The 12190-nt window shown below is 42.6% G+C and overlaps 1 protein-coding gene across 2 annotated transcripts in view; it reads right to left on the bottom strand.

Moving 5' to 3' along the window:
* Positions 1–9341, bottom strand: part of ABAT (4-aminobutyrate aminotransferase) — a 375139-nt gene extending 365798 nt beyond the window's left edge. The window contains exon 1 of one of the 2 annotated variants that reach the window (XM_077448835.1): positions 9188–9341. The gene's annotated coding sequence lies outside the window, so the exon portion shown is untranslated. Of the gene's footprint in view, positions 1–9129 lie in introns of both variants that reach the window. The other variant, XM_077448834.1, reaches the window with a different exon arrangement.
* Positions 9342–12190: the final 2849 nt, after the last annotated feature.

Genomic DNA, 12190 nt, shown 5'->3' with positions numbered 1-12190 from the left:
CAGTTCACACCACTGATGCATTCCTGCTTGCAATTTTTAATGCATTCTGGTGAGTTTATGATGCCTTTCTAATGAGTTCCAGTGCAAATCCAAAGACATGCAGGTAGGTAAATTGGCTTCTGTTCAAAATTGGCCCTAGTATATAAATGGGGGCCTTGGATTGTGGGCTCCTTGAAGGTAGGGACCAACATGAGTGTGCAATGTACAGGGATGGGGACAATTGTAGACACTCACTCAGGTTGAACTAGATGGACTGGTGCCTTTATTCAACCTAACTAACTATGAAACTAACTATGAAACTATGAAGTTCCTTGCAGGAAAAAATTGCAGCATGTTTTACTTTTGTTGTCTGTACTGGAACATCAACGCACTGCAATGATGTGAACTTTGCCATTGAAATCCATGCAACCTACTGTCAATTGCATTTCATGAAGAAAAAAAAAAAAATGCACTGGGGTTAAAAGCACCCACTAGCGGCTCAAAAGTGCTGCTTAAAACAACGATAAAGCCCCACTAAAACTAGCAGCATTTTAGCGCTAATGGCTGATGCTTTCAGTGTGAAAACAGTCTTAGGGCTTTGGATGGAGACAAGCTCCCACTATGGAAGGATGCGCTTTGTTCTTATTTCATGTCAGAGGTTTACAATCACTTTAGGGGAAGGAATCATGGGGTGGTAGAGATAAAAAATGTAAGGGAGTTAACTGTGCAGATTTTTAAATTGCATGATATGTTGGTATTACTTGATTATCAAGGGGTTTGTAAAAAAATCATATTCTAGGTCACTGAACCCAAAACCCCACATTCTCTTTTCTATCTAGCCTTTGTCAGAAAATGACAGTTGGGGTCTGCAACGAGCCATGCAAACATTTTTATAAACTTTAAAAAAAATAAAAATAGCCCACCGTGTCTGAACAAAATAAAAAAATTTAAATGGTTTACTATTTATTTATTTATTTTATAGAAAAGTAATAGGGAACATTTAACATTCCATATACATGGAAATGATTTACTTTACTTAAAAAACATTACTGTTTACAGAATGGATAACCAATAAAGTGTTCCAAAGTATTTCTGGAATGAAAGTCTAAAGGTCAAAGGACAAACAAGAATCGCATAGCTAGCGTGGATTACACAACAATTTCTAAGAAGTCTTAATGAGTTTCGACTAAACCTATGACTCTTTTCAAAGCAACCTGCTACAAATATTAGGGCATGGACATGAAACACAAGGTTCTGCATCATTCTACTAAATGTCATGTAATGGCTAACCTATGGCTAACTATTGGGGAAATTATCCCATCTGTCACTCATACATACCAGGTATTGATCAAATGTGACAAACTTCCCAGGATGCAGTGCTCAGGCCTAAGTGGCCAAATGCCTTTAACCTCATAAGGGGGGCAACACTGTCCACCCTGTAGAACCTCCAACACCATTCTAGTTAAGCTTATACCAGAGGAATGGCAGGTGTAAGTGGGCTTGTAATATACTCTGTTATGTTGTGTTAATTGGACTACTGTTCCACAAGCCCTGTAGTCTATGAACAGGCCTTGTGTTTATATGGCTTAAACCACCTGGTACTGCATGCAGGCAAAGCATAAGGGGGTGCAACAGACACAGCCGCTTGTCCCAATTTGACAGGCATGTGGGTAAGCGGCCCCAAATGAACGCTGTCTGCATTTGGGATGTTCACCTGCATATCCATCAAACTGGGACTAGCAGCTGTGTCCATGCTGTCGCCGCTTCCCTAAACACTTACATTGGCTGCACGCAGCATCTGGTGACACCCCATTTGTGGACTATGAGCCTCAGAGTCCGTATGAATGAGGCCTAACTCTTGGCACTTGATCACGCAAGATCTATTGAGCTACACTGATTAAATGCAGGTTTGTTACAAAGAGACAAGGAAAACAATTGCTTTCTATGTGAACATTATATTACAATGCATGACAGAGCATCACAACATGCTGTGGTGCAAAGAGTTGAATGAACCGTTGTCAACTGACAAAGTTTGAAGGAAAAAAAAAAAAAAAAAAGTGCAAACACTGCAACATATTGCAATGCAGGCGCACAACACATACCAGCAGACATGCTTTAGACACAAATCACACACAGGCGCAGGGGTGAATGAATCTTTACACTTTTACGTGAGTCCAAGAGGTAGCGACATACCGGTATGTATTTACAGTAGATTCTAGCTTCTGTTCGCAGAAACAACAGTTTACACACTTATTTGTATTCTGCAAAATAACTGGTTGATTCTGCTGTTTACTGTCCTACCTCCTGATCTGCGTCCCCACTGCGGCCTGTGATTGCCAAATCTACTGCGCATACTCCATTTTTTCATTTCCTTCTAAGCAGTTTATTTCCTCTGTTTTCTTATCTGTGCAGCCCATGTGACGATAGAGTCACACGTGGGCGTATACAGCCCGGATAAAGGAGAGCCCACTCCCTACTCCTCCTCCATGCCTACTAAACAGCTATACACAATTGGGGTGGCAGATTACATGTTGCTTGATGGAGGTGTAACCTCCCTGTAATTCTAAGCACATACAAAACAATACACAGGCCGAAGGGGCGTGAAACATGCTATGATTGGCAGAACCTCCCCCAAATATCCCACACCATTTTTGATCAAAAATAATAAAGATTTAAAACATTTGATATTAGTTTGTTTTAACCATTTCAATACAGGGCACTTTTGGTATTGGATAACCTCTCCGGTTTTCATTTTTTGGTAAAAAAAAAAAAAAAACACACCACACACATCTTTTCTGTTTCCATTATAAAATTTTGTAAATAAGTAAGTTTTCTCCTTCACTGATAAGGCTGCACTGACAAGACAAAACTTTCACGATTTACCAAGCAAATCAAATCCACAGGTGAATTTCTGTGAATGTAATCTTTAGTAACATTATAAAGCTGCCACTCGGAAGTCATTGCAAGTAACTCCAGGCTATTCAAAGCATCTATCGGACGAACAGGATCTGTAATGTGGAAATCTCCCAGACTGCTTTGCTTAAATAACCCTCTATGAAGTTTATCTATGAAAAGTGTGATACATGGAACATTTCCTGTCAACCTTATCATCCAGTCCAAAACCAGCTTCCAACTGTTATTTTTGTAGTACAAAACAAAACTGGGGTTTTAGTAACAAGAAATGTTTTTGTCGGCACATCTTTTCATGTAAAAACCTCAGAGAGATGGAATTATTTGGTTGTTAATTATTAGATTAAAGCGGAACTAAAAACTCTCTCAATCAACAGTAACTATTCCTAATCCTCTGTTAGCATTAGTAAAAAGATAGGAAATGATATAATACTTGTTTTAAAACATTTCTTTAGACGCTTCCAGCTTTCTGGCCTAGGCCAAATGATGTCAAACTTCCCAGGAGTCTTCATGGGTTATTGTTTTTCTTTCATCTGGAGGGGGAGCCTGCTAAACTAAGCACACAATTCTGTCTGTATGCCTGGTCTAAGGGTAGATGGATTCCAGGAAGTAAATGCTGCACCAATCTACCCTTAGGCTGCATTCACACCTGAGCGTATCGCTTTCAAGCAGAAAATCGCACAAATTTACTGGCGTTTTTTACCGTGATTTGCCGCAATTTTGTGCAGGGCAAAAGGTCACCAATGTTAAAAGAAGAAAAACGCCCAAATCTGCTCAATTCGAGCAACAAAAAAGGGTCCGGGACTTGTTAGAGCTTCAGGCGACATGCTAACGCTCAGGTGTGAATGTGGTCTTATTCAAACAAGGCCATGGCTAAAAATGCTAGGGGGTGTTTTTCAAGGTGATTGCTCCACAAAAAGCATGACGACGGATGGGTGACTTTGCTTTGAATTTTTAAAATGAATTAAAATAGCATTTTCGGTTTGTGGTACTCAGATACTGTTTAGTTCCCCTTTAACCACTTGCCTACTGGGCAGTTAGACCCCCTTCCTAACCTGGCCAATTTTCAGCTTTCAGTGCTCTCACAATTTGAATGACAATATTACTCAGTCATGCAACATTGTACCCATATGAAATTTTTGTCCTTTTTTCACAGAAAGAGGTTTCTTTTGGTGTTTAACACTAGATATTTTTTTTATTTATAGTCCAAAAAAAAAAAAATGCATTAATTATAGCATACAAATGCTCTAAAATTTTGCAGATTAGTAATTTTTCTTCATAAAGTTTGAATACTACATATCTTTGGTAAAAATAACCCAAATCAGTGTATATTATTTGGTCTTTGTAAAAGTAATGCCGGCCATACAAGGTTTGAATTTCGAAAGAATTTTCTTTCGAAAATCGTATCTAAGAATTTTCGTATGAATTTCGCACCATTAGTAGCCCGCAGCAACAGCCGATTTTTATGCACAAATCAAATTTGAGGAATGGAACATGTTAGAAATTTTTTGGAAAAACAAACTGATTTTGAAAAGAAAATTTGTTCAAAATTCAACTGTGTATGGCCTGGATTAGAGTCTACAAGCTATGGTGACAATCATTGAATATATACCACACCTGATATACTGATGGCCCAGCTCATTTCTTGAGACACTTAGGCTGCTTTCACACTGGGGCGGGAGCGGCGTCGGCGGTAAAGTGCCGCTATTTTTAGCGGCGCTTTACCGTCGTTTTAGCGGCGGTCTGCGGGCGCTAGCGGGGTGGTTTTAACCCCCGCTAGCGGCCGAAAAAGGGTTAAACCCGCCCGCAAAGCGCCGCTGCAGCGGCGCTTTGCCGGCGGTATCCCATTGATTTCAATGGGTAGGAGCGGTTTAGGAGCGGTGAATACACCGCTCCAAAGATGCGGCTAGCAGGACTTTTTTCACCGTCCTGCCAGAGCATCGCTCCAGTGTGAAAGCCCTCTGGCTTTCACACTGGAGTGAAAGGGGCCGGTTTTTTTCAGGCGCTACACAGGCGCTATTTTTAGCACTGTAACGCCTGAATACCGCCCCAGTGTGAAAGCAGCCTTAGGCTCGGTTCACACAGGGGCGGCACGACTTGCAGCGTGACTCACAGACGCGACCTGCAAACAACTTCAGCGGCGACTTGCAAAACAACTTCTGTATAGAAGTCAATGCAAGTCGCCCCAAAAGTAGTACAGGAACCTTTTTTCTAAGTCTGAGCGACTTGAGTCGCTCCTATTAGAACGGTTCCATAGTACAGAACGGAGCGCGACTTGTCAGGCGGCTAAGTCGCCCCTGTGTGAACCGAGCCTAAGTGCCAGTTCACACAGAGTCGTCCAACTCTGAAGCCGCCCCACAGAGCGGCTGGCAAATGACTTCTTTGATTGAAGTCAATGCAAGCCGCTCTGAGGGCGCCCCAAAGTAGTGCAAGAACTTTTTTTTTTTTTTTTTAAGTCGGAGCAACTTAAAGCAGTTTTGTACCTAAAATTTTAACTTCTTATCTAAATCGCATGTTAACATAGTTACAGTAATGAACATTGAAATAAAATATTATTCAGTGCTTACCTTATATTTGTGATGTTTGTGCCGACTTCCGGGCTGTCCTCCCGTGGGAGTAGGCGTGGTCATCGGCCTCGCAATGGTCCCTGGGAAATTTCTTAGCTATTTCCCAAGAATCCATGGGGGGACATAGTAATGCTGAAATATCGTGAGATTTCGGAAGGAGGACGCCGGTCACGTGACGAGGGCGTGTCCGAAATTGCCATTTTGGTTGATGGCAACCAGAAACTTTTACAGCGCTGCTCACTGCTATCAGTGAGCATGCGCGAGATGGAGCGGTGGATGCTGGGAGCCCAGCGTCATCGCATACAGGAAGTAAATGCCCGTGGGCTTCAGACGCCCACAGTAAAAATGGAAACCGCCGGACTGCTTTTTTAAAAGTTTCCCATTGCAATAAAATCGTCACGCCGGGGGTCAAAAACACGCCGATCGTGACTGCTAAGAGACGGTAGGAATCGCCCACCAGTGACACAGGTAAGAAAAAAAAAAAAAAAAAAACGCAGCGGAATCCCGCTTTAATTATAATTAGGGATGCAGGGAAATTTTGGCCGCCGAAACATATCGGCTGAAAATGCCCTTTTCGGCAATTTGCCGAAAGAGAAAAACGGCAGATAATGGAGCCGAAAATGGGGCGTGGCCTGGGTGGGGGGTCAGGGTTCCGCCCCCGGTGCCACCCATCATGGGGGTGTCCTATAGTGCAGGAGAGCCACCTCCGCCGCTTGCTTGATCACAGCGCCGGGAACATCACAGCTTCCATTTCAATAGCTGTGTGTTCCCGGCTGCACGCCGTCACATACAGCCCCTCCCACTTATCCGGGCACCTTGATAGATAGATCACCCACAGGATTGGACGGATGATCTGTCTATCAAAGAGAGAGCTCCTGAGAACAGTGGCCCATGTAATAAGGAGCCGTGCTCACATCACATGCATACCTGTGTGCTAAGCCCGGACACCGAGAATTACAGCGTCACCCAACAGCTGTATACTGGCAACAACACTTCCTTACCTCCTGTATTCCCGCCCACACAACCAATACAACCTCTTCACCCAACCACCAATAGGAATGCAGGCTCAGCTGCTCCCCTCTACTGACGAAGAGTGGCGAGCTGTGGTTGGCTGCCGTTGTGGCACAGCTCCTCCTGTTGGATTATAACAGTGACAGACGGTTGATGGCTGTGATCATGTGATCTTAGTATTAGAATGAATGGCGAGGCGGGACTCAGGAGCGATTCTACTGCAGCTATGCCAGCTTCACCAGGAACCTTGGAGCTTTGTTTTTATCATCCTTTGTATTTATCTGTGCAGTCCGAGCTGTAGGGAAATGATTTTAGGACGAAATAAAAAAATGCTTCTCAAGTGTATTCATTGCTATATTATTTATTACAGGTACTTCTATTCACTTGACCAGAGGATTTACCCCCCCCTTCATGACCAGGCCATCTTTCACAGGCTGGCTGCAAAATGGGGGGACACTGGCTGCAAAATGGGGGACACTGGTGAGGCTGAATTGATCTCCTGTACCACGTCCCCAGTCTCTGACCATCTCCTGTACCACGTCCCCAGTCTCTGACCATCTCCCTTATAAAAAAATTTTTTTTTTTTAAATATGTTTCGGTATCGGTTTCAGTTCTCAGCCTAGTGTATTTTTCATTTTCGGTATCGGTTTCGGCACCAAAAAAAAAAAAAACAATTCGGTGCACCCCTAATTAGAACGGTTCCATTGCACTGCATGGAGTGTGCCTTGTTAGGCAGCCAAGTCACCTGACAGGACGTCCCTGTGTGAACCGGCACCAACAAGCCAGGAAAGTACAAATACCCCCCCAAATTGCCCCTTTTTGGTTAGTAGACAGTCCAAGGTATTTAGTAAGAAGCATGGTGAGCTTTTTGATGTTGTAATTTTTTTTTTCACAATTTTTTGGAAAATTAAATATAATGGTGGTAAATCGGGGATACTGACTGGTGACAGTATATAAAAAAAAAACCAATATAATTTTTTATTCAATTAATTGCATAGGGTGTGGGGGAGTTAAGAGATTTTTCTTTTTTTTTTTTTTTCCCTTTTTTTTTTTACAATTTAATTGCTGTTACAGTGATGGTCACTGTAGCAGCAATGTTTTGAACTGTCATGAGGGGGTTACATTCATACCAGCTTTGGTTTACTATTGTGTGCTGTGATTGGACCACAGCTATCATATGGGCCAATTACAGCATCACTATAGGACTCACAGCTGTCATAAATAAAATGAATTCATATCAGCTTTGTTGACATTGTGATTATGTGCTCGCATATCGAACGGGTACCAGGGGCCACAATCCGGAAGAGGCTGCATCATGTACCTGCTCGTGTCGCCTTCCTGCAGAAAATATACTGTGAGTGGGCTTTTGTTTGTGTGTGACCTGTGGGTAGGCAGCCTATTAATTTTAATGGACTTGCCTACCCACATAAACGTGTGCGGGGGGGGGGGGGGGAGAATTGTCCCATATTCTTTTTCACCAAGCTGAATTTGACATGCATGAAAACATGCCAAATTTTCCAATACATGGAGTTACCATTAAGAATTAATGGCACTTCTGCAGGTCTTGCCTGCAGATCAGGAACACGATTTTGAGAGTGTTCCTGACTCACACAAAAGTGTAAACCTAGACCAAAAACCTTACAGACATTAAATTCCTCCTTATTCTACTCAAAACATAAGAACCACTCAATCGCACAACAAAGTTTGACATTGGGCCAGGAGCATGAATCCCAACACACAGTGCCTGTGTTCTGATCCGTTCCTACGCACATATTAAAACTTGACATGCGATTGTGTCCATGCAGCCGCTGCCTGTGCATCCACTTCTATGGGTTGCCTGCACGCAACGCCAATAGGATTGCCACCTCATTCCTTTCAACCTGAACACATATTACGCAGGTTCTGTGGTTGATTAAGGTGTTAATTAAACTCACTTAGTGCTTTATCTGCATTAAATTAGCCCCAGAACCTGTGTAATTAACGTGTTCAGATTTAAAAGGGATGAAGGTGGCGAACCCTAAACACCAAGGGGTATGGGCATGCATCGGACATTAAATTGCCCCTTGTAATGAGCCCTCCATCACACTTTGCTAACATGCATGAGAAATTGCATGCCAAAACTGGAAGCGCCTCTGTGCAATTTTTGTACTTAGGGCTGCCCATTAAAATGAATGAGTCTACCCTAAACATGACGCACCAAGACACGCATGATCACACCTTCATGGGGGTTTACAGAGCCTTAGAACTGCATTATAGCTGCAAAAATGTGAGGACCTCCATAGGTGGGCGGTCAGGGCACCGATCTGGGTGAATTTTGTGGACTGTAGTGGTTATAGGGCATGACATTGTACAAGGCTCCATTCAATGACCTCACATACACAGGTCCTCCATCTCCTGTCATCCTTCATCCTTTACCTGAATGTCACCTCTACAATACAATGACAGCACCTCTTCTCATAGAGAGCCATGGCTGAGGACAAGCATGGCCGGCTCCCCTCCACTCATAAGAAGCGGCCAATCCCGGGCTCCATCGGTAAACAAGCACACATCACATTCATAGGATGGAGCCAGGCACACACAGACGCTTCCCTCCTCTTCCTCCCGCTATGTGATCTCTCCTCACATCTCCAGCACTGACAACCTTCCTAATCAGCCCGCATACCTTTTATCTGCATATAACGGTCCTTTACACAAAGCCGGAACAAGAGAGCTTCTCTCACCTCCTCCCAGAGCGGCCCTCAGCTTCGGCCACTCTATTCCTGGAGCTCAGAGAACGGACAAGACGACACCGGCAGCTCACAGCTGTTTGCAGCCCTGGAGTTCCGTCACCGAACGTATCCTCAGCTTCCCTTTAGATGAGCATGCTCCTCCCTCTGCCGGCCACTGGGTGGTGCTAACTTCTACTGCACTCATCACAATCACCTCATACAGTAGAAGCTAAGAGGAACTGCAAGACCATGATGACCCGAGGCACAAAAAAAAGAGCTACAACCATATATAGAAAGAATTTACCACATGACCTGTGGAAGGTTTTACCCCTTCATGACCAGGGCATTTTTTTGCTATTCGACACACCACTACTTTAACTGGTAATAGTCATACAACACTACACAAATGACATTGTTATTAGGGCCGGTTCACACAGCGAGGCGCGGCGAGGCGTCTCCGACTTACCTCGCCGCGACCTGCGGGGAGCTCAGCGGCGACTTGCAGAGGACTTCTGTATAGAAGTCAATGCAAGTCGCCCCCGAAGTCGCCCCGAAGTAGTACAGGAACCTTTTTTCTGAGTCGGAGCGACTCGAGTCGCTCCTCTCAGAACGGTTCCATAGTACTGAATGGGGGCGACTTGCGGGAGCGAGGCGAGGCGAGCCGTGTCGCCTCGCCTCGCCTCGCTGTGTGAACCGGCCCTTAGAGATGCACCGATACTGGTATCGGTACCTATACTCGTGCAAGTGCTTCCAAAACCGAAACTGATACAGTAAAACGAGCGCAATTCATTACGGAAATATGCTTGTAATCCAAAGCACTTGCATATCAAAACAAATTTCCCCATAAGAAATAATGGAAATGATTCCACAACCATTTATCCATAGGTCCTTCAGTTTATAGTCCATATAAAAAGATTATAGCAATGTGATCGGTTGTGCAACTATAAAATGTCCATCCACAAACAGAAGCCTCCACAAGGTGATTAGAAGCAAAATCCAGCAGGATCTACAGAATATTAATAAGAGAGGCGCCTCTAAGCATAGCAATATGTTACTAAATGTTGTACCTTCATTAACCACTTGACGTCCGGCCCATAGCCGGATGACGGCTACAGTGCGGACCTGAATTTCCAGGATGCCCCTGTCGAAGACCTATTGTGTCGTTTACCCCTGTCGAAGACCTATTGTGTCGTATACCCCTGTCGAAGACCTATTGTGTCGAAACACGTCGGGCAGCATTTCTTGTACCCCACATTGCTTTTTTAATTTTTTATTTCGTGATCACTTTTTATTTTTGAGTCATTTGTATATTGTAATTTTTCAATAAACCTACTGGTTTGATCTGCACCATCCAGAGCCCTTTTTCTTTTTCTCCATATATGATTTGTATGAGCTCCATTTGAAAATCAGATTTTGGATATATGTTGTCCTCAAAACATTGCCTTCCCTGGAACCTGGAGACCACCAGATAGTGATTGTCGGGAATGTCCATCTCCATCTGAGGTCTAGGACGATGAAATAAGGAACGTGTACCAGGATTCATCCGGTTAAAGCCTGATTGGAACCTGCTGTGATTACAAGCCTTACTGACCCACTGTCATATGACAAGTGGGTCCAACACCACTGGTAAGAGTACCCATCTTATTTTTATAGAAGATTGCTCACAGACATCGCTTCAATCAAATTGATTGCTGTTGCTGGTTTCACCTTTTTCCTTCTTCATATTTTGGGATCTCTTATGAGAAGATTTTCCTATCTATCTTCATATCCAACAAGATAAGAGGACAGTTTTTTGTTGGAAGAACTGATAGAAGTCCTTTTCTAGTATTTACGATACAAAGATCAATTCTCACTATATTGCACATTAGTTGTGGGATTTTATATTCCTCCAGTATTTACTTTGTATTTTTTGTATTTTTCATGCACATGAACTGTTTATATAACTTTAGCGCTACACTGTGGCTTTTCATATTTTGTTTGACTTTGTTTGTTAGAGGGTAGCTGTTGTTTTCATTGTGGTAGCGCAGTGTTTTTCTTTGAACTTTCATATTTATTTTTGGGGGGGGGGGGGGCGTTTGTACTTTCCTGGCTTGTTAGGGTCTCAAGAAATGAGATAGGCCTTCAGTACATCAGATGTGATAATTTTTTTACGATTTGCACCATAGCGTGTAGACTGTAATGCACCGAAAATTTTCAAACGGAGCCTTTTGTCGGAAATTCCACCCGTGTGTAGGCTCCATTGGACATTTTCCATCGCATAAAATTTGAGATCTTGTTCTCAAATTTTCCGACAACAAAATGTGTGGCATGCATGCTCAGAATAAATTACGAGACAGAAGCGCTTGGTCTGGTCAAACTAGTGTTCGTAATGGAGATAGCAAATTCGTCATGCTGCAATTTTTTAAATAGTTTAATGCAGCGCATTCTCTTCTTCTTTATAATGCTAGAAGATTTAAGTTCTTTTGCTGCTCTTATTCACAGTTCTCACAAACTGATTTCTTTATTATTTCTTGTGATCTCATGAATAATAATATTATTATTATTATTATTATTATTACATTTTTCGTCAGATCTCCCATAATAATGTTAATATTTTTTTTTTTTATCAAGATCTACTATTTTCTTTTTTTTTTATAGTGATCTCCCTAATATTTTTTCTTGTTTTGTGTGTCAAGTTACCACAAAACCATTATTATCTTGTATTTTTTTAATCTCAAGGAGGTTGGTTTGTCTTGGTGTCCCTTGTTAATTCGACATTGTATTTTTGAAGTGTACCTGCCTACTCACAAATAAACTGTCCTTTTTGAAGATTAACACATAGGCAAGTATTTCTGAAAAAAAAATATCCATTTATTCTGGGTCATAACAAAATAAAGAGGAAAGCAACGCTGGAGAAACTGCTGAAATTGGCAAAGCCTTTGGACCCCAGGACACACATTAACTATTTTCCAGCCAAAATTGGTGGCCTGAGGAGTCCATATAACAGTGAGCACAATCCGGTCCAGGACTCCAAGA

Source organism: Lithobates pipiens, unplaced genomic scaffold (assembly GCF_037356315.1).
Source record: "Lithobates pipiens isolate NorthernLeopardFrog02 unplaced genomic scaffold, aLitPip1_a1.2 Scaffold_22, whole genome shotgun sequence".
NCBI classification, from domain to species: Eukaryota; Metazoa; Chordata; class Amphibia; order Anura; family Ranidae; genus Lithobates; species Lithobates pipiens.
Note: the sequence above shows the minus strand (reverse complement) of the source record. Positions and strands in the feature narration are given on the sequence as shown.